We start from the raw sequence: 26,992 nt of genomic DNA, 5'->3' as shown, positions 1-26,992 counted from the left end.
TAATGCATGGAATGTCTGGTCAAAGCTGTGTGTGAACTGTACAGGTTACTGTCTGTTTTTCCTTGCATTAAATATAAGCTCCTGCTATCCCTGTACCACACATTATATGTCAGTATGTCAAGATCCCCATTAGTCACTGGAATTACTGGAATATCATGGAGTTTTTTAAGGTGTATTCCAGGCAAAGGAAAGTCAAGAAATTTGATCATTTCAAAGGGAAAACGAGGGAATTTGCTAAACTCTCTGGGGAAGTCAGGGAATATCAGTGAATTTTACAAATGGGCCCCTTCTCTGGAATGTAGCAGAATGTATTTTACAACTTGTTTCACACATTCGTTGCATTAGATGGCGGTTTTTCAGCTGTTTTTTTTTTTTTTTTTTTCTCCACGGCGAGTCCAGCTGTAGTGGAAACCAGACCAGTTCAAATATTAACAAACCAGGAAGGTGGAAAATGTTTAGGTCATGGGAACGCTGCTGTGTACTTATGCCACTGTGTGAGTTATCAATATGTCCAAATCAGTTCCACCGAGATCAGTTCCTGTACAGTATATTGATTTTCTTTGGCCAGATTTTGATTCTTCTTGTGGCCGGCAACAGCTGATTCAGGTCCAGATTGACACTCTGGTCACTGAGGGCGAACTGCTACAGCACCGCAAGCATGTGGCTGCATACGCCAGCACCGAGTGTGTGTGTACTATGTGTGTGTGTGTGTGTGTGTGTGTGTGTGTGTGTGTGTGTGTGCGTGCAGTGAGCTCTTTGTCTCAGTCACTTACAAAGCCCATTGATCCAGCACCTGCTCTGACCACAGAGGGTCTTGCCAGCTTGGGAAACTCGACTTTGAGGAAGTACGGTAGCTTATGGCCTGGGTGCAGAGGGAAGGAAACATCTGACACACACATGCACACACACACACACACACACACACACACACACACACACACACACACACACACACACACACACACACTAACCCACACACACACACAGAGTTACAGATGCAGCCGTTGTAGGAGTCTCACTCCACTGCTGCTGCACTTTTGCTCCATCGCCAAGAGGAAATGTTTGGAAAAATCTGGTTTTGCGTGATTCTGCACTGATATATAATTTCTGATATACTATTTAGCATACAGAATAGAGAGAGAGGGGATGGATGGGAGATGGAGGCAAAGCACATGGCATGTGTTTCAACTTGTTTATTCCCCTTACAGTTAGAATATTGATTTGAGTTTGAAACTTTTCCTGTACTGATTTACTGATAAGCTTCTCTCTGTCCTGAGAAAACAAGCCGGAGCTATTTCCTTCTGTTTTGGCCGGATGATATTGTCATGGTTTCAGCAGCTTTGATGCTTAGTTTATTGACTGGAATAGATGATGTGAACTTTGCAGATCTGCTATTGGCTCGAGGTTAAATGCCTCGGTCTGGTTTGCTTCCTCTGCTGAGGTTTTTTTTCCCAGTTGGGATTTGAACCGGTGACCTTCCAGTCCTGAGTCTGCTCCTCTAACCGGTAGACCGCTGCCGGTCCAGAGAGTGGACTGAGGCCAGCTGAGCAGCTGCTGGAGGAGAGATCACTGAAACACCAGCGACTGCATGCTTCTCAGCCAATCTACACACATAATAAACTCCTCTCTCTCTCTCTCTCTCTCTCTCTCTCTCTCTCTCTCTCTCTCTCTCTCTCTCTCTCTCTCTCTCTCTCTCTCTCTCTCTTTCTCTCTCAATTCAATTCAATTCAATTCAATTCAATTCAAGGAGCTTTATTGGCATGACGTACATGTGCACATGCTGCCAAAGCATAGATTCAAACATAAATGAGATAGAAATAAGTAAAATAAAATGAAATAAACTGCATATTAAATATATAGATTCATCACATAGAATATTTCTGGACAGTAACAACAATAACTGATGATTACAAAAAAAGCAAAGTTAAAGAAGAGTCTACAGAGTTGATGTGTTTCTTAGATTATGGCATGACATCATCATGACATCATCATGACATCATCATGACATCACATACTGAGCACAGAGTTCTACTGTTTCAACATTTTCTCCAAGCGGGAGACACATTTTTTCGTTGATACTGAGATTTTGAAAGTTCTCTATTCTTTCAGAGATCTTTGAATTGAATTGAATTTTCTCTCTCTCTCTCTCTCTCCCTCTCTCTCTCTCTCTCTCTCTCTCTCAGTAAGCTCTGCTCTGTGACCTGACTGTCACTTCAATGTTGCTTTATTTGTTAATAACTCTCTTTAATTCTCTCTCTCTCTCTCTCTCTCTCTCTCTCTCTCTCTCTCTCTCTCTCTCTCTTTGTGTCTCTCTCTCATTGATCTGATCTTGCTAAGTAATCTCAGTGTTTGTGAACTCCTCTCTGTTTGAGCTGAAGCAGCCACCCAGCTGGTCAGGACGGCTTTAATTGACCAATGAACTCGTTCTCCATGAGCACAAGGCGCTGGGAGCCTCACCCCTCGCTGCCCAGAGGGCTTATGGGATAGCATGGGGAACGAACACTGGATTTATGAATAAATCACCCCACTCTCCTCCATCTTCCTCTTCTACTTGCTCTAATTTGCTCTCGTTAACAATCAATATACAGTATGCTTCTTTCTACCACTCGCCTTAGCTCTTATTTTCTCTCTTCTCTTCTGTTTATCCTGCATCTATCCTGCAGTAACACTAAAAAGGCCAAGCTGTGGTCAGTTAACTGCTGATTTAAACTGTAGAATTGAAATATCTCAGCTTTCAAAATGTCACTCCCTAACTTTTTAAAGGCCAAATTTCTGTACAAATCAGCGTTGTTAGATTTCCAAAATCATACAAGGAAGCAGTAGGCTAGTTATAATTGCATTTACAGCTTGCTGGGCTTCTCTTCCTCCCCCCAAAAACCCACTGGCCTTTCTTTCTTTAACGTTATACTGTGGAAAATTAGAAAAGAAAATGAGTATATTGTAACACAGAGCGCAAATGTCTTTCAACCAACTACTTACCAGATCATCATCTGTAACTTCTGAGAGCTGAAAAGGTCGCAAAACACTTGATTTTTCCCAATAGTTTCTCTTGGGGACGGAGCAAAAGTGCAGCATTAGTTCATCTAGCCTGCAGTAAAATGTGCATGATCTAGGAATTGAAGCTTATTTTACTGTTGCAGGCCAGTTAAATTGTAAGTGGGAATGGGATTCTTCATGCTATTCCCAGCGGTCAGGCTGGTTGGAACGGCGAACATGCAGATTTCCCCACTCGGGCCTGCGGCTGGTGCACTTGGGGAAGGGTTTTGGTTGGATTTATCGGTGTAGGCCCTAATGATTGCTGGGAATTCTGTTCCTGGAACTGGGGAACGGGGAGCCTTTACGTTCTCGACCACATGTTCGGTCCCGGAAGGAATCATCTGCAACCGCTCAGCAGTGACGGTGACGATGAAGTGAACGAGGAATGACAGGAGCGCGGTGCGGAGGGGATTTGAGTCTGGATACATCGCTTTCCACTGTTGGTGGAAAGAGTAGAGTGAGCGGAGGAGGAAGATGTGGGACAGGGGATATGATTCAGTGAGTGAAGTGAAGTGAGAGGTACTTCTTGAAGAGACAGAAGATTAGGAGTGACTCTGCTGTCACTTACCCTCCTTTTTTCCTTCTACTTCTCTCCTTACTTCTTATTTTTGTTATTTCTTTCCCCAGCACTTGTCCTTTACATGATCTTTCTCAGATAATAGGAGTATTTTGAGGTCATTATGGTCCTGACCTAGAACTCCTTACTCAACATAGGTTGCTTGTCATATTGGCGATTGAGGGATTTAACCTTTGTGTTGTCCTTGGGTCAAAAGACCCGTGTCACAGTTTAACAGCAGAATGAAATTCTGCAAATTCGATGACTTCTCCTGGAGAGATCTTACAATTAGAAAAAGTGAAACATTTATCTTTTTTATATTTTTATAAAAGCTATACACAATCACGGTACAAAGATTGTCTTTGGGTCATTTTTGACCCGACAGTTATTAAATCAATTACAGACTGATTAAAATGTAATAAAATATTTCGGATCCGAATCCACTCCAAAATGTATTGGGTTATTCCTTGGCACATGCTACACCCTTCCACCAAGTTTCATGAAAATCAGGCCAGTAGTTTTTCCGTAATCCTGCTAACAGACAAACAAACAAACAAACAAACAAACGGCACCGAAAACATAACCTCCTTGGCGGAGGTAATGATTTGTAGTAACTATGAAGCGCTCTTTTTCTCATGAGAAAAATGGTTTTCTCGCAAGAAATAGAGTCAGGGGTGGTTCAGTACTAGTCCACTTATGTATATTTTACAGTAAAACCTACTGAATGAATACAGAACACCTGGACTGTGAGGTAGGAAAACACAGTTATTGTTGTTATTAAGTTGTTGATCCGTGACAGGTTGTTTCTTCATGCAAAATAGATTTTGGGTTAAAAATTAAATGAAGAGGCTTTATACTAGGAAGGACAATGAGAGCGGGTCATTTTTGACCCGAGGACAAGGGGGGCTTACAGAATATGAAGAGATCACAAGGGTTAAGCTCATTCTACTGTTGCACACTCATTGTAAGTTGCTCTGGATAAGAGTGTCAGCTAAATGCATGTGATGTAAGAATGTGAATGTGTCTCTGTGGGTTGAGGGACTCACACGGTGTTTGTGATACTCCACATTGCAGCTGTGGGATTCGAGCGTCTTCTCTGTGATACGTCTCCACAGTCCCTCCGCCATGTTAAACCTGACGCCCTCTGACAGAGCACTTTCTCCTAATTGTACGGACATCCTCGGGAATTAAAGATGCGCCCGGGGTTTTCTGAATGGAGGGAGGGAAGATTTTTTTTCCTCTTTGAAACTCATTTCTCAGAAGAATCGTGCTCAGACACGAGAGCGGCAGGCGGGGGACGGCGGAAGAGGCCCATTCAGCAGAAAATACGAAAGCCTCACAACACTAATCCACCTCATTATAGACAGACATCATTAGCAAACCACAGAGCGCTTCACTGGAATACAGATGACTGTGCTGTTTTTGCTCTGTGTGTGTGTGTGTGTGTGTGTGTGTGTGTCTTTAGTTTCTGCCGACCTCAGCAAAGGATGTCAGGAGGACAAACAAACACTTGTCAAACTCTTATGTGAAGACAGAGGTGCAATAGTTATTAGAAAAAGACTGAAATCCAACATCTCACCACTTCAAAATAAACCCTTTTTGTTGCTTTTCATTTGTAGTATTGAGTGTTAATATTTCTGAATGTGTCATAGATCATATTTGGGTCATCCACCTTCCCCCTTTGTCATGTTTTAGTTCCCTTTACAATAAAACTAGATTTGACAGTGCAGTGATTGCCAAGATGCCAAGTCCTTCCCATACGTTCTTTTATTATCTGTGTTCTCCAACAAGTCCTCCAACCCAGACGACCACATAGGTCGTTTGTTCCTACCCTCTAATACGACCCACAGGAGTGTTTCCAACGTGATCTCACAAAAATACGTGAAATGACGAATTGGAAAACGTTCCTCCACCACAAATTGAATTACATCCCAAAGGTTGGTTAATGGTTAAACATTTAGGGAATTAAAACCACTTTGGTTAAATTTAGGCAAGTAAATCAAGTTTGGTTAAGGTTAGGGTTAAGGTTATGGTAAAGTTTAGGCAAATAAAACAACTTGGTTAAGGTTAGGAAAATGGTTTGGTCATGGTTAAATTAAAAAAAATTAATTGTGACTCACGATTGTTTGTCCTTTGGAAACGCTGGGAATCGACATCGAAGGCAAACGTATACGCCCATCCGCCATCCCCGACCACAACACCCTGACTTTCCACCTGCTATCTCAATGTTGACAGAGAAACTTGACAGTCATGTGACGTGGACGCAGACCAACGCAGCTCATTGTCTTTATTCACACGACCGCTAGAGGTCGCTTAACTTTAAAACCTAACTATAGGTCGTAATAAGCTGCTTGTACAAACGACATATGGGGTCGTTTTTTGGGGGAGGACAGGCTCGGGTTCCCTATTGATTTACATTAGGGTAACGTTTGTGTTAATTTGTGAGTCAGTTTGGGTGCACTACACCCCTGGTATGAGGTATACCGTATCTTAACTGGTTTAATTCAACAATGCAGCATTATTATAAAGAATCTGCAATGATCATTGGATGAGAATAGACTGTTCTGAATGTATGCCACGTCATAGTGTTGTCTAAAAGACACTGAGAAGACTTTGCATCGCAGTGAAATTTGTATTTTAAATAACATCGGCATCAAACAGGTGCAGGATCAGCTCTGCATTGATGCCCTCAAGACGAAGAAGGCCGAAATGCTGGAAAAAAATATATTAATGCAGAGGTGACCCTGTGTGTGTGTGCAGGAATTCACTCTTTTTTTATCTATGGACTTTGAACTTCATGATTACTAATTCCCTGCAGCACAAAAGAGAGTTACTCCTTATCTTCCTTGGAATAACATCAGCATCATCAGAAAAAATATGAGCGGACAGTATCCTGGCCGTAGCGGCAGGCTCAGTCTCGGTGTGCTGCATCGGAGGCCTAATCGCATCTAGCGTTTGTTAGAGACTGTAGAAAGCCCGCCGGTCTCATCTGGGACCCATCTGTTGGCAGCCTGCAGGAGCTTCACTGGGCCTGATGCTTCATCACCAGCACAGCTCAGCGTTAATCTCTGCCTCTAACTGATCATGTTCCTAATTTCAGCCCCTGGCCCGGCCTCCTTCGCGGCTAAACCCAGCAGCATCTGTGTGTGACGGTATTCCTCAGGTCGTTGATTTGATTACAGCGGCCCCCGGCTGTCAGGCGGCTCACCTGTAATGAGGATCAGTCGGGTTTGGGAATACGCTGACAAATGGCGGGATGGCGGGGACTCGGGGCGTCCTGAAACGTCCCCAGTGTCAGTTTGCGTGCCCGGAGATTGGCAGCGGCCGGTCTGAAAAGGGCAAGAGGCAGATGTGCCGGTTTGGAGCGCTGAAACATAACTGTCCCAGGACGGCTGGGGGAGTCAGGCTCGTTCTCTCATCTCGTCAACAGTCTCAGGAGGCGGTGGATGCCTTGACTGTAGAGACGAGGGCTTGTGATTGGAGGGTTGCTAGTTCGAATCCCAGGATGGGTGAGGGAAAACGTGGCCAGGGAGAGAGAATGAGAAACACTGCTGCACCGAGAAACACTGAGAAACAAGATTACCCGAAGGGATGTTTTAGGCCATGATAAAAACAAGTTTATCCAGACAAGAAAAGAAAAGAAAAATCACAAAAAGTACATCAGTGTCTTAGTGTATTTGTGCCCGCCAGCTCCAGATGGGGTGGAGATTAGCGGGCCTTGGGACCACAAGGTCGCCGGATCAAAACTCAAAAGCTGGATGGAAAGATCCAGGTGGGGTAAGAGATTAAGAAACACTCTCCTCCCCCGCAAATAACCTCTGTTGAGAAAGGCACTGAGCCTCCGACTGCTGCAGCGGAGAACTGTGGTTATACTGAACAGCTTCCAGTTGTGAATGCATGTAACTGTATGATCGAGAAGAAGAACCTTAAGTTAATATACTGTATGTATTTCGCTTGCTCTGGGAACAAAACAACCAAATGACATACAGATGTAGCCAAAGTAGACGCCCCTTGATTTCAAGGTGGTCCTTGAAACACAAATACATCTACAAAACAACAAAAGGAAAAGTACAAGTACACATAAACACATACAAAAACAAGTACAAAGGCTCCCTCACCCCCTCCAACCTCCAATTTTACTGCATGCTTGCTGAACTAATGCTGCACTTTTGCTCCATCCCCAAGAGAAAGTGTTTGAAAATAATTTTGTGTTACAATTTACTAATTTTAGATGCAGGATAAATGCATTTGCAATGGCTACTTTACTGTGCAATTAGAATATTTTTTTTTATCTTTTATTATCAAAAATACAGTATATACAATAATAAACATATATACACACATAACATATAATAAACCACACAAATGCATAGAAACCAAAACAACTTAAAGCAAAAGCATCAAAGACAAACCAAAGAGAAACCAAACTACTGTATACTTGAAATTAAATGAAAAAAAGCAAAGAAACAAGACCAAAATCAACCCCAAAAAAAAAAAAAATGGTGCTTCACGTCATTGCACATGTATAGCTTCAGAGGGAACATTTGGTGTTTATCAGTCGTCATATTTCACCCACACTCTTAGAAAGGATATCATTTTCAACGGATCCATGTGTCTAATTTGGGACGACACACATTTGTCTCACTTTTCAACACGGTGCATATCAAGAAGGAGATATCTTGTGTCAGTATATGTGTCGTTATTAATGTAGTAGTTGTTGAAAAGAGGCATGAGTGATGTCCCAGATAAGAGACGTGCGGTTGTGTTGAAAAATCAAGTACCAAGGAGTTGTAGAGTGCAATCCAGTTGAATGTGAGGCGCTCTAAACTTCTCAGCAGCTGTTGCACTAAAAACTCACACTGTGCCAACATTGCTCCTCTCTTTCTCAGACCGGCGTGAATCCTCCTTTGGGATCCGAGCTTCTCCTTCTTCTCCTTCTTCTTCTTCTTCTTCTTCTTCCATTGTTCGTATGCAAGAGATGTGTGTTCCTGGTGCAAGGGCTGACCCTCTCATATGTCAGCGGCACGAACGGAGCACCCGGGGGCTCGTTACGGTCTCGCTTGTAGCTCAATTGGAAGCTTTTAATCACTCATTATAGCTGAACGACATCAGCAGATGTTCTGCTAAGGGAGCAAAGAGCCGGCTTGTTAAAAAAAGGCCGCTGTGAAGGACCGCTAACCTTTGATCTGCCTCTGTTCATTTGACTGCGTAGCACCAGCTGCAGCCTCGCTCCGCTCCTTCGCTTCATTCACTATGAATGTTGCAATTCGGGAGTAATAAAGTATAAATCAATCAGTCAAGTCTTGTTCGCTCATTCTCTCTCTCTCTCTCTCGCTGGCTCTCGGTGGGAGGCTTCTGTCTCTGTCCCTGTTTCTTTTTAATAAGGAAAAGGAGCAAAGAAGAAAAGACGGGGGGAGTAAGAAGTGTGGGGATCAAACACCTCCTTGCTTCCCTTTTTTTTCTTTGTCTCTCCCGCCCCATATCTCCCTCCCTCCCTCATATGATATTATTCAATACTTGCCCAAAAACTCAAACCATTCACACCCAAAGGACCTCGGCTGGTGTTCTTAGCTTCCCTCTCCTGCCTCCTCCTCATCCTTTATTTCACCCACTTTGCCCTGAGTGCACCCCGACTCGCCCGGGTGCTCCTCAGCCACCCGCAGTGTGACATGGCAAGTGTCACATCTTTAAATGATTGCTGAGTGCCGCTCCCGTTCCTAAGGAAAGGAAAGGAAAGGAAAGTGGCAGCAACTATGTTTTGTTAGATATATTATCAACAAAAATGATGCCCCAACATTTCCGGCCATAAATGCAATTATTTGCACCGGTGGCAGCGAGAGGTAACTGTGCTGTTTGAACTTGAGTCTTCAGAAATCCTGTGCTGTGAGGTCAGTAAACGCCACACAGCTCGCTCATGTTTTCTGTGATGCTTTATACCAAAGAAAAGGGAGAGGAGAAGATCCAATGTTGGTGAAAGCTGGACGGTTTTGTATTTCACTCTGTGGGAGGAGAAGATTTCCTGCCAGTGACCATACCAACAACATCAACATTTCATTTGGACAGAAAGGATAAAGCGTCTTAATTAGTGGGGATGGGACGCTCTTCTCTGTCACAGCCCCAACTTTGTGATTTTAGGCTGATAAGACAGGTGTGTTTTTGCTTGAAAATCATCTCTAGTGCAGCTTCAAAACAATGTACATAACTGTAGGAAATAAGCGTTGAAGTCTTTTTCCTCAGTTTCACTACACACACAGATACTACTCTTTGGCTTTGTAGGGCAGTGCTGCTAGTTGGTAGATATGGTCAGCTAACAATGGTGTCACAACATTTATGGATTGTGAAACTGTGAAACTTCTGATATAAAAATGTCATTGTATGTTTATAATCTTCATGATAAATGTATTTTTTTCTTATAGTGAATATTTGCAGGATCTAGGTTTCCTCCAATAATTAGCAAGTAGAACAGCCTGAAAATGGAAAATGAATATCATCCTGCACACTTAATCCTGTAACAAGGGGTCACAAGTAGGCATTGCTTCGTTTGCAAGCCATAAAGGTTGAGAACCAAGAGGGAGCCATAGGGGCTGTGAAGGTATTTGTCACCTTGGGTCCCGGGCCGGTCAGCGGGTTACGTAAACCGAAGTCCTCAGAGTCCGGAGCTTGACCTCGCTGACCCCCCTGGAGGAAACTGCCTGAGACGGGACTGACAGGGCCGAGACTGTAGCCTGTCAGCGCTAATGCCATCTATCATGTTGGTGATGTTTACCAGTGCATGACAGGATATTGCAGCACGGTGTGTGTGTGTGTGTGTGTGTGTGTGTGTGTGTGTGTGTGTGTGTGTGTGTGAGAGAGACCGAGGACAGCAGAGTCACTCCCTGCCTTCCGCTATAAGCTTAAAACCCTTCAAGAAATACTTAATGTCCTCTTCTCAACCCTGAATCACATCCTCCTCTCATTTATCTCCCTCCACTCTACTTGCTCTAATACACTGTGGTGTGAAGTTGAATCAAATCCTCTCTACCTCTTCCTAGTATAACAGACTGGAAGATTATTGATGTAATGTTGTGTTAGCAAACTCCCGCCTCATAAATACACTTTGACAGAAGCAAGTGCAGTTGCTGTGTGTATTCTGTCCCCCGTTTCAGGTAAAACTAAATTTGTGCTTACAACTTTTGTTGAATTGATAGCATTGAATGTTTATGTTGATTAATACATTTGTAAGATGACATGAAAGCATATTTTATGTCATTTCCCCCCTTTCTTCTGGAAATTAACCGTGTTAGCTAATGCTAGCTAGTGTAGCCGGCTAGCTAATCCACTCATTATCATGGCAACTGAGTGAATGTTGATATTTGGGTTAGGTTATTTGTGTGCGTTCACGTGGCTGTGTGTTAAAGACTGTGACCTGTTGATAATTGATAAGCTAGTATCATTTAAGTGGTCATTTCAGTGCCAAAACTGTTGATTCTTAGCCTAAAATGTGAAAAATGGAGTTGATGATAGTGCTAGCGTGTGTGTTTGTGTTGACTGTATGTAAAGTGATGAAAACACTTTACATGTAAGTGCATTGCTTTGTATTCTCTCCCTGGTTCAGGGCTACTAGCACTTAACTACCACTTCTGCCATACTCATTATATGGACTATTATATGGAATATTTTGTTGCATTTATTTTCAAGGCACTGTGGCTGTGACCCTGGCCCTGCTTAGAGAGCTTAGTGACTTAACAGCTGATTTGGACAATCTCATCACTCATACAATTTCATCACTGATACATCTGATCAGTACATCCAATTTTGTGTTTAGATAATGTGAGCTTGTTAGCTTGTAGCTAACCAACGGTGTCTAAACACATGTGATTTGTGCACTTGCTAGGTAGGCCTATCCAGTAGAAGCAAACATTAGTGTTACTAGTGGCTAGTTGTTACATGTTAACATAGCACTGGTTGCTAAATGAGCCTGCTAACAGTTTGTTCAGGTTAACTGAGCTGACTCTTCTCAAGCTCCAACTCAGAGTGTTTTGGAGTAGAGACTAGGGCTAAAGACAAGACTGTTTACTGCAGTGGTTCTCAACGTGGGGTCCGCGGACCACCAGGGGTCCTCGAGGGGCTTCCGGGGGGTCCCCAGAAAATTGATGAATTGTTAAACTTCAGCATTATTTAATTTACAAGAAGTTAACACAATTAGAGAATGTAGAAGAATGACTGTTTTGATCATAGTTCCTCTGTTATCTCTCTACCTACAATACAGAAAATCATATCTAGCAATAAAAATATTCTCAGGGAGGGCTGAGAGACATAATCTGATCAAATGGGGTCCGTGGCTCTAATGTGGACTAGGGTCCTTGATATGAAAAAGGTTGAGAATCAGTGGTCTAACAGACATTGAGAAGACGTTGCATTGCAGTGAAATTTGTGTCACAGTAAGCTAAAGTTGGACAGAAATCTGCCGTATTGTACTATTCCCTGGTACTCATTACTGAATTGACCTCTATTGTGTTTTTTGTAATGTTGCTGATGTAGGAAATTGGAGCTTATTCTACTGTTGCACTCATAAGTCGCTCTGGATAAGAGTGTCAGCTTAATGCCTGAAATGAAATGAAGTGAAATGAAAATGAGAACAAGAGACAAAAGACAGAGGCGGAGAAAGTGACAACCAAGGCAATCTTTGTTGATGGCGCGTTGCATGATTTTCCATTTTTTTTTGAGAACACATCATCAACAGAAATGCTAATGAGATCTCACTCCAATCAAAGAGATTACCCGAGAGATTTATAAGGTGATTTCTTTGTCTTTGCCATCTATTAAACATGTTTCCCTCTCTCTCTCACACACACACACACACACAAACACACACACACACACACACACACACACATGCACACACACACCCTGTCTGTGGAGCAGATGCGCGGAGCCACATGGAGGCCTTCCAAGTTATTTGATGCTGTAAATATTTGAAAATGAACCACTAAAGAGCATAATTGAAACGTCCCTGGATGTTATGCAGATCCTGTTGATTATATGTCATTTGTGTTTATACGCTGACTGAGAAACAGGAATGTCACAGCCAAAAAAAAACCTTAAAGAAAAGGATTATTTTATTTACAAGAATATGAGATATGATCTGATGAAAATCAGCTAGGACTATATTTTGTTTTGTGTTAGTACTTCATGTGTTTGTCTACCCAAACACACTAAATACTATGGATATTTCAGTTGTGTTGTATTTCTTTTAGAAGGTTTTATGGCATTCACTTTCATAACATTTAGGCTTTTATGCTGCTGCAGATGCAAACAAATGACAACCTGACAAATCTGGATGTTGAAGGGCTTTTCTAATAATGAGCAAAAACCCCATTTTCAAAGGTTTTGGGGAAAGACAGATCCCCATCAAGCCGCCGTGTGAAAGATCTCATTCAGAGAAAGGGGATTATAGGGAACTGTCACCAAAATCAATATTGCATAACGCAGTTCAGCAGCCGATACCGGCCCGAGAAAAAAACTTTCTTTACTTTGGATTTTGTCATGATGAGCGATGATCCCCGGATTATGAGGCGGGTTCGCTCAGCCCGGCCGCCACCGCTGCCCATCACCTGCTCTGAGCTCCGTCTCATCGCGCCTGTCCCATCCGATCCGTTTTTGATTCATGACCTGTCAGCTGTCGTCTACTTTGGAGACGATGGGGAGCGGTGGGGCAGGGTGCGAAAGGCCTGGATCTGGGGGCGGAGAGGGGGGGATCGATAGTCTGTTCGAGACGGGACCGGTGGAAGCGTAGAAGTGTCAGACTCTCAGTTGATGGAGAGGTGATAGACGAAGAGAGAAGGAATCCCGAAAAGATAATTCCAGTTATTTTCAATCTCCTATTTTCCTAGTTTTTGCCATCATGACAATTCTGTTAAATATTTCAGCAGCTGCTTATGAATTGGAGATATTTAAAACTCTGCAGTGAAGTGAGTTTTCAATTTTCAATCGTGATCATAGGCGAGTAAGGTTGAAAATAACCAGAATTATCCTTTAATGGAAGATGACAGTGGTTCTGATGACAGTGAAGTGCTCAAAGCCGCCACATCCTTCAAGTCCTCTGAAAAAAAAAAGAAAAATACTTCTAATTTATCAAGGCCAAACAAAGAAATAATTCAAGCCTCCTTTTCCCCGAAACCTCTTGACTGCCACTCGGCTGCAGAGAGGAGAGGGACTCGGCTTTGTCTGCCTGTAAACGTTTGGATTTCTCAACTACATTGATTAAATTAATAAAGTATATTCTGGCTGTTAAAACCTAATGAGCCGAACCTCGTCATTCAGACTGAAGCGACACGTAACCGGGATGCTTTTAAGTGCCCGGAGGAATTTATAGGTACCAAAAAAAAAGCTTGTTTCCTTTCAAGATTCTGCTTTGTAGTTTGTAAGTAGGAAGAAAAAAAGCAAACTTTGATACAGGTTTGTCAGATGGTAAAACTAATTTTCATTAGCGTCGGCCGATATCGATTCTGATCTGCTGGCAGTACGGCTTTGAAACAAAACGCAGCGGGGTTTTGTAAGTGATGGATTTGGTTCTGAGGGATTTATTTGGATTCACTTGACTCGTCACTGAACTTCATTCGCTTCAGAAGGGCCTAAAGGGACCAGGAGCCAGAGAGGTGACAGGTTTGATCCCCACACAAGTTCATCGCTGTTGAAGTGTCCTTGAGCAAAGCGACGAACCCTCTACCTCGCCACTACCGGCTGTCCCTGACCTCTGACCTCTGACCCCTCTGGCGAATTGGAAACGAATTCCCAGTTACACTGTATAGAATATGGCAAAATGAGCTCCAGATATAAGCTGTATTAACTTTTCTGGGTGGTTTCTGCCTTCATCACCTCTTCACATTTTAGCTGATTATATTTTCTTACAGTAAAGTGAGTGAGAGGTTCACTTGATGGTCAATGGTCAAATGTGTCATTTCTGGGATCGAACCTGTGAACTTTCAGCTGTGGGACTTTATTTCTACCCACTAGGACAGCCTTTGAACTGTATTTTCATGAGATGGTAAAAAAAATAAATAGAAAATTGACAGCTAATCATAGAAAATAATCATCATCTTATGACTACCTCACAAAATAGCTGTTTTTGTAGCTAGAATCATCTGTGCTTTTTAAATATTGATTAATGAATTTCAGGTGGCATGTTTTTTTTGTTTTTTTTTCTAAAATGGATATTTAGCATTTTGGAATGAAACCCTTCAATTATAGCGGCGTGCTCATGTTCTGCAAAGTGCTAACGCCTGGTTTTCCAGTGTGCTGTCCTGAAGGAGGTTGTTTTCTGTCCCGTAGGAAGTGGTAATTGAGGCGTTGGCCCATTTGTACTTGACAGTTGCGTCTAAGGGATAACACTTTCCAATTCCAGCCATCATACATCAGTTACTTGATACTTTCAGAGAGGCCCAACATGCCTCAGCACACATTTCTTAGGCGAGGAGGGACGGGAGCGAATTAAGCTGCAAACGTACAGATGTGGCTGTTGCAGAAGTCTCACTTTTTACCAGAGGTGGAAAGAATACCGAAACACCCTACTGAAGTACAAGTACTGCTGTTTTACTGACATTTTACTGAAGTAGAAGTAACAGTAATGCTGCAAAAATCTACTCAAGTAAAAGTTACACAGTCACAGCTTTACTACTTGTTTACATCTTTCCCATGCATTTCAAAAAGGACGAGCAGACTGAGTTTGATCTAGACCAGTGGTTCTCAAACTGTGGTACGGGTACCATCAGTGGTACGTGGAACGCTGCCAGGTGGTACGCCAGATGACTCTGGTGAAAAACCCTCTGCAACCATTACAGTGTTTATAATTTCTTAATTTGTGATTTACCAGCATAATCAAAACTTTTGAATAGACTTAAAATGTTTTCATATTTTCAATTTTACTGTTTCAGTCTGCACACCACCACATACTTATGTTGGCACTGCCTACGCGAATGTCACATTTTATTTTTATTTAGGCTATTTCTCCTTAACTTAACCAGGTGAGTCCCATTGAGATGTCCATCTCTTTTGCATACATATGTACTTGGATGGTTTGCTTTGATCAGAGGTGGTACTTGGTTCAAAAAGTTTGAGAACCACTGAACTAGACTCTTATAATTGGAAAATAAAAACTCGTCAAGATGAAGCACATAAACAAAGTACAAGTAAACTACTCAACAAGCTACTCAATTACAGTAACGAGAGTAATTGTTAACTCGTTACTTTCACCTTTGCTTTTTACTGCATGCCTGCTGAGCTGCTGCTGCATGTCGGCTTCGTTCCCAAGAGGAATTATTTGGTGAAGTTGGGTTTAGCTGTGATTTCAGCCATCAGAGGTAACAAGGAACAGTCTGGTAACTCACTGGTGGAGAGATAAGATAAGAGCTTTGTTTTATGATTGGCTGATATGGTTCTTCTGTGTGGCGTTCAAGATCTGTCTGCTGTATTAATTCAGGGTGGATGCTTATTCAACTTGTCTCTTCCTCTGTCTTATTCTCTCTTTCACTACCTCTTTCTCAAAATTTGAATGCTCACTCATCAGCATCCAGTGTTTTTAGAGGAGAGTGTACAGTAGCGAGGATATGTTTTGTCTGGGGGATTAAAGCAGGGAAATCCGTCTCATGTCTGTCGTACAACCATTTCTTCGCTCTGCTGCCTCTGTCCCTTGTAAAATAATATTTTGATTTGTGGTGTGTGAATGAAATACAGCTTAATAGATATTGATTATAACAAAAGTGACTGTAAAATGTAACAACTTGCCCTCATTATTCTCGCCCAGGCCTTAAGTGGCAGGTTGTCTTCCAGCAGCATGTGTGCCTCGCTGTCACTTCTCTAAACGCGCTCCTCTCTTCTGCTTTAAGCACTTCATGATTGGGTGAAGTGTGCCTCATCAGAATAGCCTGTTCCAAATTGCTTTTAATGGCTCATGCGGATCTGTCTGATGCCAATTTGCGTCGGAAAAATAAATGATCTCGGTTTCTCGAGAGGCTGTTACAGGATGCCACAAAGCCAAACCGCCCGCCAAACGAGCAGTTTAACATCGCCAAAACCCTGCGGAACATTAATGCCCCAGCCGTCATCAACGCCTTCAATCATTATTCCGCTTGTTTACGTCATTTGAGCCTTAAGACCGACTAAAAACAAACAGCGGTTTCATCTGAAAGCCTCAAGATTTCTGGTTGGAGCGTCACTCCAAGATACGGCTTAGGGGAAGAAAGTATGGATTTTATCGGCGGTTATTTGTCTTGCCTGTCCTCCTTTAAAAACCATTAAACAAGACGCAGAGATCTCTCTCTCTCCGACTAAAGAGATTTACTGTCTGTTTATGAGTTCGCTCCTTTTTGTCTTTATCAGCTATTAAACATGCCTTCAAACACTCACACACACGCCTGTGGAGCAGATGCAAAGAGCTGCGCAGAGGCTAAGAAGTTATTTGAATCTCTAAATATTTGAAATTGAACCACTGTGAGCGTAATTGAGACGTCCCTCGATAAAGATGGGTGATGATACCATGCAAATCTTGTTGATTACATATCATCTGTGTTTATAGACTGTTTATTTTGGCAGACGGTTACAGATGGAGCTGATGCAGAAGCCCCATTCTTTACTGAACTACAGTACAGCTGCTCTTAGGCTCCATCCCCAAGAGGAATAGTTTGGAATAATTACGTTTCGCTCTCTTTTTAGCCGTAGAGGCTTTGCAGTTGCATCACAAATCTCCTAGCAACTAATTTTGGCTCCATCATGGAGGTCAGCTGAGAATTGGCTGTGCGCAAATAATGTCTAAATATATAACAACCAGGCTAGATAAAGACTGATACCTGATGCCTGGTGTGGGTGTAGGTCATTTCAGTAATGTTATATAAGTTATATCCAAGGAAACAGTCTTGTCTTTAGCCCATCTGGTTCTAGACCCCACTACAAAGTGGCTAAGAGTTAGCTCAGTTAGCCTAAACAAACAGCTGTTTTTTTTTTGGCATTATTCACCAGCTAACTGGCCAGCAGGCTGATTCAAAGCAACCAGTGTTAATGTGAACATGTAACTACTAGGCTATTAACGCTAGCTTCTACTAGTGCGCAAATCAGATGTGTTTACAATAAGATTAGCTGCCCAGATACTACTATACTGGCTGGCTAGCAAAAAGGCTGACATTATCTAAACTCAAAATCAATCAGATGTTTCAGTCGCAAAATGACCAGTTCCCATTAAAAAACAGCATAGAAATTGACCATGTCTTAGGGCTAATTAACCATGTCATTTCTGTTGAGATGGCCGAGTTGCACGTTTTGAAATATAATCAACTGTTCACGGCAACTGTTGCCCAAGTGATGAGTACCTCCAATATGGCCGCCAGAGGGTTCGTTACATTAGTGGTTCTCAATGTGGCGTCCGGGGACCACCAGGGGTCCTTGAGGGAGTCACAGGGGGTCCCCAGCAAATTGATGAATTGTTCAGCATTATTATTCGTTATTAAGTTAACACAGTTAGAGAATGTGGAACAATGACTATTTTGATCATAGTTTCACTGTTATCTCTCTACCTACAATACAGATAGTCATGGAATTCTGGACAAAATCATATCTAACAGATTTGGGGTTGAGAGACAAAATCTCATCAAATGGGGGTCTGTGGCCCTAATGTGGACTAAATTAGGGGTCCTTGATATGAAAAAGGTTGAGAATCACTGCGTTACATCACCTGAAAGCTCTCTATTGGGAGTAACAGGTAATGGTCTAGTCACTAGTTGGTTGAGAGACAGGAATTTTTGGCTATATTTTCCCAATTTACTGTGTATCATTCAAGAAAGAAATGTCTGCACTTCTACAATGGAGAACTGAAGCACTTCTACAATGACTCCACTGTATTCAGCACTAACACAGGATAGATGCAGGATGAATGCATGAAGAGGGAAAGCTACACTGGCTGCTGCTGTATGTTTAGAGTTCAGAAGACAGAATTCATTGTTTGCATCAAGTCTTTTTTTTCCCCCCCTCCCTTCACCGCCACATCCCATCCCACGTCAGCCTCATGCTCAGTTTAATTAAGACTGAATTAATGAGCGTTCGTGCTTGGTGCTCAGCACATGTCTCTCCACATACACACACTTCTAAGAGTGTGTGGGATAATCAAACAAGCTAGCACCCAGGCACACATGTTCCTGTCTGTGTGTGTGTGCAGTATGTGGGAAGAGAATGGGAACCCACATGTGAGGGGGGATTTTTATGCCTGCTGTGGGAATGTGTGTGGTGGTGTTGGGGGGGGGGGGGGGGTTGGCAGATGTTGTGTCAGGCAGATGGAGAGGCTCTGTGTGTGTGTGACATCTTGTCTCGCGGGTTTTGGACCAGAGACTCCTGTTGATACAACCAGTGTAAACATCTCCGTTGTGGGGAACATGACGTGCTCTCCTTCAACACCTACTGCCGGGTTGCCCTGGAGCAAGGCAGTAGTTTGTAGTTTACATTCTAGCAAGCCAATATTATCGCTAGAAAGATTTGTGGCTCAGAGATAAACATAATTCTGCACAGACAGACTTTGTTGTCACTGAACCTTTACTTATCATGTTGTATCGTGGTTGTATTGAATCGTGAACAGTGTTGGGGGTAACACTGCATTACTGTAATCACATTACATTTGTCTGTAACGCAAATAATATCGTTACTTGCGTTACATAAGTTCTTCAATTATCTGCAGGATCTGGGATCTGGAATCTGCAGGATTATCTGGGCGGATAGAAAAAAATCATCAAACGTGCCTTTTCAGGCATGCTTGCGCAACAACCTCTGACCTCTGACCTCTCGTGTGACTTTGGCTAGAGACAGTTTGTGCGGGAGATAGGACACAAATGGCAGAGCGGTCTACAACTTTTGAGGGGTGGAGATATGCACATTACTTCCAATTTGTTGCGCGAAAGGACAAGAATGTGGTAAAGTGCAAACTGTGCCCAGACCAGAGGCAACTATCCACTGCTGTGAACACGACATCAAATCTCTCCAAGCACCTGCAAAGGCAACATGCTAACACAAAGCTTATTAGGTGATTGCCTCCTGATTAGGATAGGGATTTGTGCTGATATGTGGGCATATATAAGCTTTAACGTTATATTGTTAACTGGCAATTACGTGACAACGCATCTCAGGCGATGTTGCGGAGTAACGCAAAAGTAATGTAACGAGTAGTGTTACAAATTACTTACTTACTCTACAGGGAGTAAATAAGTAAAGTAATGCATTACTTTTTTTTAAAAGTAACGAGTAATGTGTAATACATTACTTTTTTTTGAATGACGACCCCGACACAGCGCATGTGTTGTCAAATTGATGAAGATGTTTTCTTAATTTGCTTGTGTTTTGTCTATTTGCTTGTGTTTTTGAGCTCTCTCGGCCACCGTATTATCGGCTTCAAAATTCACCCGAGGTTTTGGCCGCACGGTTGAGACTGATGATCGGCAATCGGTGCTTGCTTTGATGCATGGACTGGGGACGGTTGTCATGTTGCTGCCCCCCCCCCCTCTTGAGATCTAACAGGTGTCGGCTGCGAATATGCAGCTATTTTCTCCATAACAGTGCCACGATGAGATGGCCAACTTTCTAAATTAAGTCTTTTGTCACTTGAAATACTCGGGCACAAAAGCAGCAGAGCTACAGAGCCTGATGGAGCTTGGCAGAGGGCGGGAACATGGGCCGGGAACTCTACAAGTACCCAACTGGCCCTGCGTGGATCCCTGGAGGCGGCTCATTATCCCGCTTCTACCAAGGCCGCCGCCGGCTAATGGAGAGAGAAAGGGACACTGACAGAGCGAGAGAGCGAGCATTAGAAAGACAGCGAGAGAGAGAGAGAGAGAGAGAGAGAGAGACAACACATTAGAGAGAGAGAGAGAGCGGAGGGGAGTTTCAGCTCATTAATCATCATCACCGCCGGACGCCTGCCCGACTCGCCCCGCCTGCCCTGGCGAGGCCTTGGCACACTGAGCGCTGCGACCTTTGACCCCGTCATAAAAAGGACCTGAGGAGTGTTGGCGGCCGGCCACCGCGCTGACGGAGCCACGCGTTGAGCCGCTCGTGGAATGCAAAAATTCCCCCAATAAATGCAACCTCTGAGGGTCTTTGTCAAACTGAAACTAGTTGTGTGTGTGTGTGTGTGTGTGTGTGTGTGTGTGTGGGTGTGTGTGTGTCATAGCTCCATTCAGTCGTGCTTTGTGTTGTAAAAGACCTCAAGTGGGCTCCAGCTCAGCTATTTTACTGTTTATGCTTAAATGTGTGTGTGTGTGTTTGTATGTGTGTGTGTGTTTCTGTGAGTGTGTGACTGTCTTTGTGTCTACTATGTCACTCTGCACATGTATGAGCTTTTGTGTGTGTGTGTGTGTGTGTGTGTGAGTGAGTGAGTGAGTGTGTGTGTGTATCTGTCTCAGTGCCAGTGTGTGCCTGTTCATCTGTGTGCCTGTGTTTCTGTGTTTGCACAGCTGTGTGTGTGTGTCTGTGTGTATCTGCCAGTGTGTGTTTGTGTGTGCATATGTGTGTGTGTGTGTGTGTCTATGTGACAGGGTGTGTACATGTGTTTCTGTGCGCTCTTTTGTGTCAAACTTGTGTGTATGTCTTTACCACTTTCTTGCTGCCAGTGTGCATGCATGTGTGTGTGTGTGCAGCTATGTGTATGTGTGTGTGTGTGTGTGTGTGTGTGTGTGTGTGTGTGTGTGTGTGTGACTGGGTGCCAGTGTTTGTCCGTGTGTTTCTGTGTGCATACATTATCTGTGTGTGTGTGTGTGTGCGCTCTATTGTGTCACATTTGTGTGTGTGCATGCATGTATATGTGTTTAGCACTTAGTGCCAGTGAGTGTGCATGAGTGTGTGTACACCCCTGTGTGTGTGTGTGTGTGTGTGTGTGTGTGTGTGTGTGGCATGCCATGCAGACTGGACCCCAGGCTGTGTAGGTGGCGATACACTGCGGTCAGTATGTCACGCGGCCAGGGCCCGGGGTCAAGCGGGGGTTCGGGTAATAACCACACAATGAACTGCTTTATGGGTAATACGCTGATCGGCCTTGCCCCCCCCCAACCCCCCCCAGCCCTCCACCCCAAGACATTTAGGCTCATTGAATGTTAAGTGTCGTCTCATTCCTGCTATGTCTGTCCTTCTTTGTGCTGACTGTCCGCCGTCTCTTTGGGTTTTTTTTTTTTTTCTGGCAGATCGAGAATGTGGACGCCTGCCTCAGCTTCCTGGACGCCAGAGGAGTGAATGTACAAGGGCTCTCAGCAGAAGGTAAGACGCAGAAACGATGTGCAGTCCAGATCCGGATTCCGGATTCCAGATTCTACTTAATTCAATCAGTCAAAAAACGGCACAACGATAGAGATCTCCATGTTGTATTTTCTAATTTCTGGACCCTGGAAAATGCATTTGGCTCCACAGCAGCACCATCCAACCTTCTGTGGGTATAGCTTTCCATTTCTTCAGAGTATACCAAAAAAAAAAAAAAAAAAAAACTGGTTAAAAAAGCCTTATTTCCAAGACGTACGATTATACTTCACAGCATTGGAATTCACCACGCTGGTATCGTGGCAGCGTGCACGGTTCCTCAATCTCTAGCGTTCACGATGGCAGTGGAGGTGATCATTAGGGCATCAGAGTGGGGTTGTGGGTGGGGAAAAGCGGCGGAGAGGGATTTGCCTCCTGCCCCATCGGGGTATATAAATTGCAGATACGACGGCTTTAACCACAACAGCATGGCTGCTTGTCAAATTGAATGATAAGCTAAAAATCTAAGCTAAAAGTTTGCAGTTTTCTTCTAAAAATATGTGTTATGCAGTTGTATTTGCTACGAAAACGTGATTTTCAGTGTCTCTGTTTGAGGAACCAATGCTCCCTGCTGAGTTAGAAAATACATCCAACTGTAAAAGTCTCTTTTTTTTTTTTTACTGCATGCAAAGAGCTGCTGTCCTTCAGCTCCCGAGAGGAATAATAAATCAAGTGTTACTCTCTTTTCACACAGCAAAAATTGTCATTAGTGTTACTGTGGGAGTTACAAAAATCAGCTCTGTGCCAGTGTTTGTATAAGTACACTCTCATCAGGATTAATTGAACCATTTTTTTTTTTTTTTTTTGGTTTTGTTTTGAACATCCGCAACAACGACTCTCCAATCAACACTTCAGTCAACTCAGAATAATTGTCAGTGGGAAATCAGCGCTTATTAACACAGGAAAATTTGCGGTGCAGCTGTCGGAAGCCACGGTGTAAAGTAAAGATTGATGCGGTAATTATTTGGTGGAGAGACTCTTTGTGTTGCCGTAAACTTTTTTGGCTGGAAAAAAATAACTGCAAATTAAGGATTGTCTGTACACAGTATTATAACTCAGGATAGATGCATTTCGTCTCAATTATTCCACCAGAAACAGAAACTGTCCCCAGCTGTTATTTAGGACCCTTTTTTTTTTGGCCCGGACCCCATGTTGCTTCAGCTCTCCTTTTAAAACCTTTAAACATTAAGGAGGTGAGCGTGTCCTTGACCTCTCCAGCTTGCAGAAATAGTCTGGCAGCCTGACACACTGACCGACAGCTCTAAATCCTGCACCCCTGCCCCCCCACCCCCACCCCCACCCCCACAATCCCCTCTCCTCCAGCACTAAAAACAGCAAAGTGACTCTGTAGGCCTGGATTTTAAAAGTGGGTCTGTAAATATATGGGCTATCAGGTTCCTCTGTCCATCCCTGTTGCTGGTGCTTTTCATCATCGTGTGTGTGTGTGTGTGTGTGTGTGTTGAATTAGATGGCCATGTTTGCCCCTCTCATGTCTAATTGAATCAGTCCCAGGCTTCCCAGAGTCTGTAGGCTGGCATATGCAGTCTTTATTATCTTTTTATGAGGCGCGGGGATATAAAAACAAAAAAAAAGGAGTCCGGGGTGTTTGATGTGCATGCAGGGTGTAGGAGGTTTTTTTTTTTTTTTTCGAGAAAACGTATTTATTGTAATAATCTCTCTGGAAGTCCCCCGCAGCAAATGGCATCTGTGTGGTGGGAGGCTGTAAACCGAAGTCCTGGAAACACTCGTCTTGATGAAGAGCGATGCTGTTCCCCCCCTTACCCGCGTTTCCTATAAGGGTTAGGTTATATAGACCATAATAAAAAACGGCTCCAAAACATAGAAAAGAAGAAAACAAAGTCACAGTGGTGTTTTAAGTGTGTTTGTACCCTCCAGATCCAAGTGGGAGGTTAGGGAAGTAGGCGTGTGACCAGAAGATCAATGGATCAAATGGTGGAGAAAGAGATTAAGAAACTCTTCCCTCCCTCCGCTGAGCAAGGCACTCAAGCTGCCAGGTGTGAGTGTGTTTGGCTGTGTGAGTGTGAAGCAGGGTGTTGCTGAGGAAGAGTGTGTCTGATCAGTCAACCTTCCCTGAATAAATAAAAGTTAAAGTAATGCTCCAGGACATTTTCTTATAGATAAATGTCAGTTTTGCTGCTATCTATCAACAATTGATGTAACACAATAGTGATTCAACCTAAATCCAGTTCATGAAAGCTTTTTACATTTGTTGCAGCCACGTCTTTCCTGGGTAAAATCTTCCAGCACACAGGAGCTGATGCGCTTTACGTTTATGTAGAAGAAGAACTGGGTAACTGACAAGCAATGGCCCCATACTAGGGCTGAACAATTAATCAAAATTTTATTTAAATCGCAATATGGCCTACTGCAATTTTCAAATCACAGGAGGCGCAATATTTGTTAAAGGTGAAATGTGTGTCAAAATACCATTTTAAATGAAATATTGTCGTGCTGCAGAGATGATGCTTAAGGCCTACACATCATATTCTACAAACTTAAGAAAACATCTTTGTTTGGTACAGATGCCTGCAAAAATCACACCATAATCATTTTAATACGTTTTTCAATGAAAATGAGAATAATGATGTAAAAATTATCATTCCCTCTAATATCGCAAATCATATCGCAATTGCAATATCAGTCAAAATAATCGCAATTAGATATTTTTTCAAAATCGTTCAGCCCTACCCCATAGCACCAAAAATCAGAACCCAAAATTTTACCACTTTAAAAAAAATAATTAGGCTACCCACAGGAAATTCAGTTTGCCTTTTCCACCCTCTAAAAAGCAGGTGTGAAGCCCTGAAACACATTTCCTGCAGCTGATAATGGGTTACAGCGAGCGGTCGTTCTAGCGGGTCATTAGAGCGCCTCGCCACTGCGGGACCTCTGCAGCTGAGACCGGACCGACCGGCCTCTCATTGGCTGCCGGGCCGGCGGGCACGCCGCGACCCGCTCGCCACGGCGCACCTCCCCTTGATCTCGGTGGGTGCGGGACCTTTTCAAAAGGAGGCTGTTTTCATTAGTCCACTTAGCGCTTAAACGCTCCTCCGTGCCGGGTCAGCGAGGGCGCACGCTCGTTCCCCCGGCCCGCTGGGTGAGGCTCAGGGCCGTGAGGGGAACTGATCTCTCTGACACAAAGGCTTGGGCTCCTTACAGGTTTTTAGTTTTAAATTAAAGGGACGGTTCAGCAATTCTATTAATCACTGATCAAGTCCCCTCTCAGATTGTGCCAAAGGTTTTTACATTAGAGCTTGTGTTTCTGTGAAATCGACCTCCAATTATCATTTGTTAGCATTGCCAGCACAAGTCAATGCACTGTAAAAACTCATAATGCCATTTAGTGAAATCAACTCATCTTTATCCATTAACACAATGTATATAGATGTGTTTGTCAGTTTCAACTTAAAAGTGCTAGTTATGAGCTTCATGACTTAAAATCATGAGTTCACATCTTGTGACTTAAAATTACAAATTGAAAGAACAGCTTATAAAGCATTCACTAAACTCAACACTGTTAGTTTATTAGCAGACTTCCCAGTATGCATTGCATTCGGTTTAACTCTCCAGAATCTCTTCCTTCTTTTGGTTTGAATGAAGTTACAGGATAGAGACTTGTTATGTATGTATGTTTGGTGAATCATAGGTCAATCATAGGTTCTGATTAAAAAAACAAAACAAAAACATGATAAAATCTGCTATCTTATCTATGTATCTGGAATTCACAAGCAAGTAAGTTTCTCTGATGCACATGGCAAGTACAGTTTACTACAAGTAAGTGTATTGCAACTGCATACTATATGCTGAACTGTGTATTAATCATGTGATACTTAAACCTCAAACTTCAAACTTAAACCTAGCAAACCTTGTGAAAAAATGAACACTGGATTTCAGTTCATCAATTAATGCATTCAACTTGGAAACACGAATCAGCATGACTAGACATTTGTTGATTGAACTTATTGTCTTAAGTTCACTCAGTTAGCTTTTCTACATTAGAACAACTAACTAATGATCTTTGACCTAACTATTCAGTACTTCAGTCACCTCACAATTTTAAGGCAGCAAGGAAACTTGTGTTTTTAAGTTGAACTGCCTTAATCTTTTTTGCAGTGCATAACTCTTAAAACCACTTGTAAGCCACTTCCATATACTTCCATAGCTGTAGTAATAATAAGAATACGTAATAAAACTTGCTCAAAGCACTCTATCAATCAATGTTTGAGTTCCCGCTCATCAGCATCAAATGTGTCTGGAGGCTTTGCAGTTGTGTCACAAATCTCCTAGCAACCACATCTGGCGCCATCATGGAGGTCCATGTAAGGGATAATGCAGAGGGGGTGAGGTTATTATAGAGGAACAATAGTGGTATGATAACTTAATTTGTAACTTATAACTTAATGGACTCACATTCAAGTCAAACAAAGGAATTAAAAACTCAGGAAAAGAGGCAAACAGCAGCAAAAGCAAAGACATAATTCCGGGAGTGGTTAGGGGGCGAAGACATGTATTCTCTGGGGATTAAACCCACGAAAAGTTGATTAAGGAGGTAAAGAGAGAGTATGGTACTTCACTGCTCAAACAATCTGTGTCTCTCTTGTATCGCCCAGCGGTAGTACAGTAGAACCTTTCCTTCACCGCCTCCACAGTCCTCTGCGGCTCATAAAAATAACGAACCTCTCCAAATAGGAAAAAAAAGAGATTGAACGAAACCACATTAACCACTTGAAAGGTCTGCAGAAGCAGGCCCGTTTTCATTGAGTGTGGGCCAAGCAGAAACACTTCTGCTATACTCTGCTCCAGAGAGGGATAGAGCCCTCCTGGATCCAGCAGATGAAAAAGCTGTGTACTGCTGACAGAAGTGTCTCATGTGGGCTTTACCACTGTCCCGCCACGGACTCAAAAAAACCAAACTCTCCGTTCCTCTGTCTCAGCTGCCCCCCGAATCTCTCAGAAAGTACAGCAAAAGGTGACACCTTGTAAGAGTTTTACAGTAAATTTCCAGTCGGCGGACTGACAGAGTTCTGGACAAATGACAAGATGAGCTGCAGCCAAATGCTGGTCAAGCAGAAAAAGCTCTTAAGT

The 26,992-nt window shown here is 43.0% G+C and overlaps 1 pseudogene; it reads left to right on the top strand.

The window, feature by feature from the left end:
* Nucleotides 1-26,992, top strand: part of LOC139660120 (neuron navigator 3-like) — a 73,563-nt pseudogene that overhangs the window by 6,237 nt on the left and 40,334 nt on the right.

Source organism: Centroberyx affinis, unplaced genomic scaffold, assembly GCF_046629955.1.
Source record: "Centroberyx affinis isolate AG114_WGS23_722 - 3 ecotype Tasmania unplaced genomic scaffold, CSIRO-AGI_Caff_v1 ptg003220l_1, whole genome shotgun sequence".
Classification (NCBI taxonomy): Eukaryota; Metazoa; Chordata; class Actinopteri; order Beryciformes; family Berycidae; genus Centroberyx; species Centroberyx affinis.
This window is presented reverse-complemented; position numbering and strand designations above follow the sequence as displayed.